Here is an 8751-nt window from a genome sequence, read left to right as displayed (position 1 = left end):
AGGGAGTAGGGAAGGGCTGGTATCTTGCTTTAGGAAAATGGGGAAATTCTGCCAACACTGATGGTTTGCAGCTAGTAAAAATGCAAAGAAGATACAAGATCCTAAGGTTTCTCCTAGGACTAACAGAGAGCAAGCGTATTCTAAAACTGGTCAAATATGGTTGTTGAGAGCTGGCCACAGAAGAAAACCTGCCTGCTCTGAGTCTCCAGGCGGTGTGGTATTTCTGCCTGAGAACAACACAAAGGTCTCTCAGAATAAGCAAATCGAATTCGGTTTGGCTTTGTTATTACCACTCAAACACAGGGCTGTGGCCCTTTAAATCCTGCTCACATGTGTAACATTTTGCTTAGTTAGTTGCATTTAATAGATTTTTACTTTATGAAAGAACTATAAACGGAATGGAAGATATGTTGGACTCACCCTCCAATTATTTAGGCTCATTGTACCTATTTATAAAATTTACGCAGCCAGAGCTGGCCAGGTTGCATATAGTCTCCACCAAAATACCCATTCTCAGAGGAGAAAGGAGAAAAAAAAAATCTGCAGAGCCTCTACCCAAGACACCCTACTGTCCCTGTTAGGGGACTGCCCTTTGCACTATGCAACAGAATACTTACCATTAGTATCTGAACATCTCACCTACAGAGAAAGGTGACAGTGCCAGTGGTCTCACTGCACAGGAATCCTCACATGACAAAGAGATCACAGGGCCCCTTGAAAGAAGCATCTCCTCAGATGCTTTTTTATAAACTAAATAACAAGGGAGGCCAACGACAAAGGCAGTGTTCTAAGGCATTGCTGATTAAATATCAATTGAAACCTATGATAAAAAACAAATCTGAAATAATTACTTAAAAATAGGTATATAACCTAAAAGCTTAACCCTAAAAGCTAGTCTTGACCACTAACTTGGTGGCTCTTAACTAACAGACAGGCAGAGCATCTAGAAAGAAACATGCAGCCTTAGCTGTGCCAGGTTTGCATTTCAAACCTATCACAGACTTCACTGAAGTTAAAGAAAAAGGGTAGAAATGGAAACTTCAAAACTCAAGCCTTCAAGAGACATTTATTTTGATTACTTAAAAAATGCAATCCAGTGAGCACCATGTCTCATATTTAAAGCTGGTCTTTAAGAAATACTTAAATAAGAAATAGCCTAGAGCCTAGATAAGAGCCTAGCCTAGAGTCTAGAGCCTAGACTTTTTCTGCAAAGAGCCAGATGGGAAATATGGCTTTGTAGGCTGTACAGTCTCTGTCACTAATCCTCAACACTGAAGGTGTGTGACAGCAGCCATAGACAACATGCAAATAAAGTGAGTGGTTGTGTTCCAATAAAACTATTTATGAACACTGACACTTGAATTTTAAATCATTTTCAGGTGTCTGATATAAAATTCTTTTTGATTTCTTCAACCATTTAAAACTGTAGCAGCCATTCTTAGCTTGCTGACTCTATAAAGACGGGCTGTGGATCAGATTTGACCAGGGGCCATAGTTTGCTGACCGCCACACAAACACCACCTGCCCATTCCACTTCACATTCTTTTGTAAACAAAACCTAATGTAAGAAAACGGGACCCACCCATGAGAGAGAAACCAGGTGGTAACCCCTAGGATTAATGGAAGGCCATGTTAATTCTAGGGGTGAGAGATGGAGAGAACAAATATTTCTTGAAAACCTAGTACTGTGTTTAAGTCTTACTGATTTACTGCTCACAACAGTACTACCACATTGTGTGTACTACTAACACTATAGTATTACATGTACATGCACACTTTTCATAGTTGAGGAAAGTGAGACTGAGAAAATTTAAGTGCCTTGCCTCCACCTGGTTCCCAGGTAGGGTTTGAACATGCGTTGGTCTTTTCAGAAAACCTTCAATGTGGTATTGTGACCCAGGAAGAACTGAGTTGATAGTGAAGATGGGAAGAACAAAAGCTGCACTCGGAAGAGATGAAGCTTGAGAAGCAAGAGCTTCGATGCCGGGGTGACGAGAGCACAGCAGCTCCAGAGGCCACCCCAAATCAACCCAAACCAACGGGAGGATGTGACCCCCCAGCTTGGCCTGCCACGGTAAGAGAGGCAGCCCAGAAGCAGACCATTAACAAATCGAATTTAATTAAGGCCAGACCATATAACAAGTTAACCCCAGTTGAAGAGCTAGGGCTTTAATGTTGCCGCTTTTTACAACTGTAATCTATATTTACTTTCTAGAAACTTTAGAAAAATACAGATAATATAAAAATTGCCCATCGAGATCATCACGTTTAACATTTTTGTGTAATTTAAATTCTTCTAGCCTTCTTCCTTTATGTTTTAAAGTGGGACTACGCTGTTTGTACCACTTTGCACCAAATACATCAAGAACATGTTTCTGTGTCATTTCTCAAAGTCTAAGTTGCAAAACGTCCCCCAAAACAAAGCAAACTGACCATAATCAAACAGGTTTGTGCAATTCTGCAGTGTCAGAACCTCAGATGTTAACAATGCCTGCTTGATTAGAGCAAATGTTTACAAAGATCTCCACTGGAGAAACCTGGTTCACCTTGCCCAGAGTATCCCTTATTTAACTTATTTAATCATGGAATCCTTCTATAATGTAACATTTGGAAAATTAATGTTCTACAGAATATCCTTTGGTGAAAAGCTGTTCTATATCATTTGTAATGGATGCACCATATTCCACTGTTATTTAAAGAGTTCATTTGAGGGGTTCCCTCGTGGCGCAGTGGTTAAGAATCCGCCCACCAATGCAGGGGAGACGGGTTCAAACCCTGGCCCGGAGAGATCCCACATGCTGCGGAGCAACTAAGCCCGTACACCACAACTACAGAGCCGGCACTCTAGAGCCCGAGAATCACAACTACTGAGCCCACGCACCTAGAGCCCGTGCTCAACAAGAGAAGCCACCGCAATGAGAAGCCTGCGCACCGCAATCAAGAGTAGCCCCCACTCGCTGCAACTAGACAAAGCCGGAGCGCAGCAATGAAGACCCAATGCAGCCAAAAATAAATAAATAAAATAAATAAATTTCTAAAAAAAAAAAAGATTCATTAGAACTAAATATTGAGATTGTTTTCAAATTTTCACTATCATAAACAATACCACCATTTACATTTTTGCAACTTAATCTTTGCAGACTTTCATGATAATTCCTTGGACATGCAATTGCTTGGTCAAGGATATGAACATTCTTATAGTTTTTAAGAAATGGATGTTATCATTTATAGAATTTTGTTTTACATGAGAAAGTGAATGCTACATTTCACTTTTATTTCACTAATGATTAATACTTAGACATTTAATCAGGCAAATTTTTACTAGGTGCTTTATATTCTGTGACTATGCTAAAAGCAACATGTATTGATTTTACAGAGCAACTGAAACTCATACACGGCTGATGGCGGCATCTACTAAAATGAATACATGCAAACTCTATGTATTAGTATTCTACCGCTGCATAACAAATTACCACAAACTTAAAAGCAAAATCATTATTAGCTCACAGTTCTGTAGATCAGAAGTCCGACCCAGTGAGGCTGAGTTGTCTGCTCAGGGTATCATAAGGCTGAAATCAAAGCGTTGGGAGGACTGACTGCATCCTCATCTAGAGGCTTTGGGGAGAAAGCCATATCCTATTTGTTGGCAAAATCCAGGTCCTTGAGTTTGTAGGACTGAGGTCCTGTTTCCTTGCTGGCTATCAGCGGAGGGCCACCCTCAGCTCCTAGAGACTACTTTTCAGTCCTTACATGTGGACCCCTGTATCGTCAAGCCCCCAAGGATGCAGCAAGGATCCCTTGCACTTCAAATCTGACGTGCTCTTCTACTCCCGACTGGAGAAAACTCTTGCTTTTAAAGCAGTTGGTGTGATTATATTAGGCCCACCTGGATATCTCCCAATAAAGCCCACCTGGAAAATCTATCATTAGGGCATGGATTCTTGGGGGCTATTTTTAGTATTCTGCTGACGGCCTCCTATGACTTCAGCAGTTCCAGTCTTAGATATATACCCAACAGAAGTGAGTACATATGTTCACCAAAACACATGCACAAGATTGCTAATAGAAGCACTATTCATATTAACCAAAACCTGGAGAAATTATTCAACAACAGTTGTGGAATATTCTTATAATTGAATACAGAAATGAAAGTGAACAAACTACACCTACTTACAATGACATGAATGAATCTAATAAACATAATGTAGAGTAAGTAGATAAATGTGTTTTGTGGGAGCAAATGGAGGGGTACCTAACCCAGCCCAAAAAGTCATAGAAAGCTTCCTGGGGGAAGGTACAGCTTTCACTGCAAAGACTGGGGGAGCGATGGAGGAAGGGGAGGAGAGCACTGAATTTTAAATTTAAAGAATAATATGAACAGAAGTAACACATCTGTAAAAATTAGAAGCAGATGGGTATTATGAATGGACGGCAAAATAGTGGGGAAAAAAGGTGTGCCTAGCAAATTTGGCAGGGATCAGAACATAGAGAACCTTGAAAGCCATATTAAGAAGATTGACCTTAATCCTGTAAGTGATGGGGACACGGGTGGTCCTTGTGAAAGGAAGGACATGGACAGTTTATATTTGGGACACTGACACTGCAAAGTGGAAGATGAAGTTAAAAGAGGAAAACATCGAGGAAACTAGACTAGTTAGGAGGCTATTCAAGGAATACAGGTGAGAGATGATGGGAGCCTGAGTTAGCTGGAGGGAAGAGGAAGAGGGACAATATAAGAAGCATGGATGCCTCATACCCACCTCCCTTCCAGACATCTCTTCTTAAAGTCTTAAGAACATTTTTATAGTTTTAAAATTCTTATGGCCCAACTGTTTCCTAGAAAACATGTACCAATCTGGATTCCCACTAACAATATGCCCATCTCCCCCAGTTCTTGACAAAATGGGTGCTTTATATTTTAAATCTTCACTAAATGCATAGGCAAATATAACTGTACCTCATTTTTTTTACATTGTGTTTTTCATTGAAAGCATGGTGAACATTTTAAAATATTTATTGATTTTTTGTCAATAAATAAAGTGTCAATTCATACCATTTGCTGGATTTTTCTAAATATGTTTTTTCATATTGACCTGTAAGAAGTTATATATATTAAAGTACTAACCCTTTTTTAAAAATATTTATTTATTTTTGGCTGCGTTGGGTCTTTGTTGCTGCGCATAGGCTTTCTCTAGTTGCAGCGAGTGGGGGCTACTCTTCGATGCGGTATGCGGGCTTCTCATTGCAGTGGCCTCTCTTGTTGCGGAGCATGGGCTCTAAGCGCGCGGGCTTCAGTAGTTGTGGTTTGCGGACTCTAGAGTGCAGCCTCAGCAGTTGTGGCAAGTGGACTTAGTTGCTCTTAGTTGATCTTCCCGGACCAGGGCTCAAACCCACGTGCCCTGAATTGGCAGGCAGATTCTTAACCACTGTGCCACCAGGGAAATCCCAATACTAACCCTTTTGAAGTGCATTTTTCCATATCTATATCTTTTAATTTTGTTTAGGGTAATTTTTCATTTATAATAGTTTCACACTATTAAATAGTTAAATCTATTAATCTTTCTGTTATTGGTTTCTACCTTTAGATTTGTATATTTGAGTTCTCCCCCAAATCATGATTTATGAATCTTCACCTATATTTTCAAGTGCTTTAATCATTTTATTTAAAGCTTTAATAGATATAGGAGTTAATTTGGTATATAGTATGATGTACCTTGATTTTTTTTCAGATAATCAACTGGCTAAACACAATGGATATTTCCTGTTTTCCCCTTTGATCTGGAATGTCACTCTTATAAAATATATTAAAGTATTATGTCTTTAAAACAGGCTGTAGTTCCTGGTAGGGCAAATTCTCCCACTTTTCTTTTACAAAATATTCTTGACTATTCTTGTAAGTCAGGGTTAAACTAGCTTCCTACAGTGAATTGAGTCGTTTCCCATCATTTTCTATGCTTTATGTTTTAACAGTTTAAATTCTAAAGAAAATATTGGTTCCCTAAAGATTTGAAAGGTTTTGCCTATAAAATTATCTGGGTGCTGAAATTCTCTGACATTTGTCAACTCCTTTTATAGATTTTGGTCTATACTGTGCTATTCATCAAAATTGTTCTCCTAGGAAAGCCATTTAATCAAAATGTCCAAAATTATTAGATCATTATATCTATAATCTCTCTTTTCATTCGTAATATCATGCATTATTTAGATTTTCTATTTTTCTTGTTTTGCTTTTCAAAATTAACTTTTACTGGTATTTTCAAAGATCCACCTCTTGGGTTTATATGTCAATCTCACTTTAATTTTATTCTCTCCTCATGCTTTTCTCAGATTTTGCTCAATTTCTGGCTTCTTGAATTGATTGTTTTATTTGTTCATGGATAATAATAAAAACATATCAGGCTCTGAATTTTTCTTCTAAGTAAAGCTTTTGGGTATATCTTGGATATACAGTTTTCACTGTTTTTATTGACTTAAATGCTGATTATAATTTGTATTTTCTCTTTGATCTAAGAATTAGGACAAATTTTAATTTCTGGTATTTTAAAAATTATCCTTTTATTGTGAATTGTTCACTTTATTGCCTGGTGGTCAGCAAATGTAGTCTCTAATATGTTACTTACAGTCTTATTATATCATATTTTTGTACACATTCCATGAATATTTGAAAAGAATATGCATATTACCAAAATCCTCTTTTTTGGATAAGACTGTAGTTTTCATGAAATTCTCCTGCTGTTTTTTGTTTGTTTGTTTTTTATTTTTCTTTTTATGTATTTTGATGGAATGTTACTAGCCACTGTTACATCTTCAACACAGAATGTGCCCGTATAAAGTAATCCCCTCTTTCACCCAGTTTTTTTTACATTAAATTCCATTCTTTTTTGTTTTCAGTATGACTACTGCTGAATTATTTTTTGTTGGCCTCTGCCTTGTTTATCTTTACCAGATGAAGATAATCCTTGTCATTTCATTTTAGGTGAGGCTCTAGTGAAATATGCGCACGTGCGTACGCGCACACACACACACTTTCATATTTTGATCCAAACTGAAAAATCTAACTTTAAATAAGGAGATTTAGGTGACACGTGGATTCTAATTTCCTTCTTATTTTGTTTGGTTTTCTTGTGTCTCCTTTCTTTTTCCTATCTTGTGCTGTGTATTGATCAAGGCTGTTTTTGTTTTGTTTTCATTTTCTACAAATTGTGCAATTTGTGATTTTCCACCTCATTTATCTTCTCCCTACCCAACCAGAGGTCTATTTCCACTATTCTAATGTACTATTCCACTATTCTAATAAGTCACCAATAACCTCAAATACCTAAATACTGTGGACACATTTCAGTACTAGTCTTACTCCAGACCCCAGTGACATTCAACGCAATTGATTACTCTGCCTCCCCAACTGCCCCTTATCCTAGGACCCTGCAGTTTTCTAAGTTTTGTTACTTCTTGAGCTAACTTTCTATCTCCCCTCCCCTCTGTTCTAGACTCTAACCCTCTCTCTATTCTACCACAGGTGATCCCATTTCTGTGGCTTCAGTTACCATCAGACATGATTGTGACTTCCAAATCTCCAGTCCACACCACTTTTCTGAGCTCTAAACTAGTATACACAATCGTTGTTCTCTCAACATGTCCACGTGATGTCTGACGGGCACATCAACCTCAACGTGTCCCCGGACGAGTCCATGACTTTCCTTCACACCAGCTTTCTCCTTTCCTCCACCTTATCAAACTTCACTAACCTGTTGCTCAGGCCATAATAACCTGAGGGTCATGACGGGACCTTTTCATCATTCACCCCTGACATCCTAACATCTTCAAGTCCAATGATTCTGCCTCAGAGGGGTTTTTGGAACTATTCACTTCTTCCTACTTCCACTGGTCCAAATAACCATCATTTCTTGCCCGGACAAATGCTAGTCTCCCTGCTTCCACTCTTGCCCCTCTAAAATCCATTTTCCACCCAGCACCCAGAAAGAGCTTCTTGAAATATATATCTGATCATAACCTTCTTCTGCTTGCAAACTTCCATAACACTGCCCGGCCCTGCCCTTAGAATCAAAATCAAACATCACATTGTAACCTGCAATACCAGGCCCCGTGATATGGCCCGTGCCAACCATCCCTACTTCCCATCCCCTCTCATCTTCCTTGTTTATACTCCAGCCACCCCACCTTCCTTGAGTTCCTCCAAAATCCTGATCACCGTCCTGCCGAACTCCTCGTACTGGCTCTCCTCACTCCCTCTACAACTGTAGGCCTGGCTCCTCCGTGTCACCCAGGTCCCAGCTCAAATGTTTAAGTCCCCTCAGGGAGACTCAATCTAAAGGAGCCTTTCCCCAACACTCAAGTCACCCAACTCTATTTCCATCATAATTCTTATCACCATCCAAAATCACATGGATAATTTGTTTACTTGCTTATGTGTTTCCATCCACTAACACATAAACTCCTTGAATGCAGAGAGCTGGTACGTTTTTGTCACCTTCCTGTCCTCAGTGACAACAATGTGTGGCACTAACAGTTGCTCAATAAAATGAGTCAAATGCAAATAACCTGCTGCAGGCATAGACAGATGGAGGGTTGGATTCAGCAGATCCAGATTTAAATATGGTCTATACCACTTACTAGATGTATCTTTTAGCAAGTTAGTAATTTCCTCATCTGAAATATGTGGATAACAATGGTATCTTCTGTAAGGAGCTGTACAGAGCTGCTGAAAAGATAAAATGAGAAAAAAGTCCTAAA

This window comes from Neophocaena asiaeorientalis, unplaced genomic scaffold (genome assembly GCF_003031525.2).
Source record: "Neophocaena asiaeorientalis asiaeorientalis breed wild unplaced genomic scaffold, Neophocaena_asiaeorientalis_V1.1 scaffold249, whole genome shotgun sequence".
Classification (NCBI taxonomy): Eukaryota; Metazoa; Chordata; class Mammalia; order Artiodactyla; family Phocoenidae; genus Neophocaena; species Neophocaena asiaeorientalis.
The sequence above is the reverse complement of the archived record's forward strand: the minus strand, read 5'-3'. Positions refer to the sequence as shown.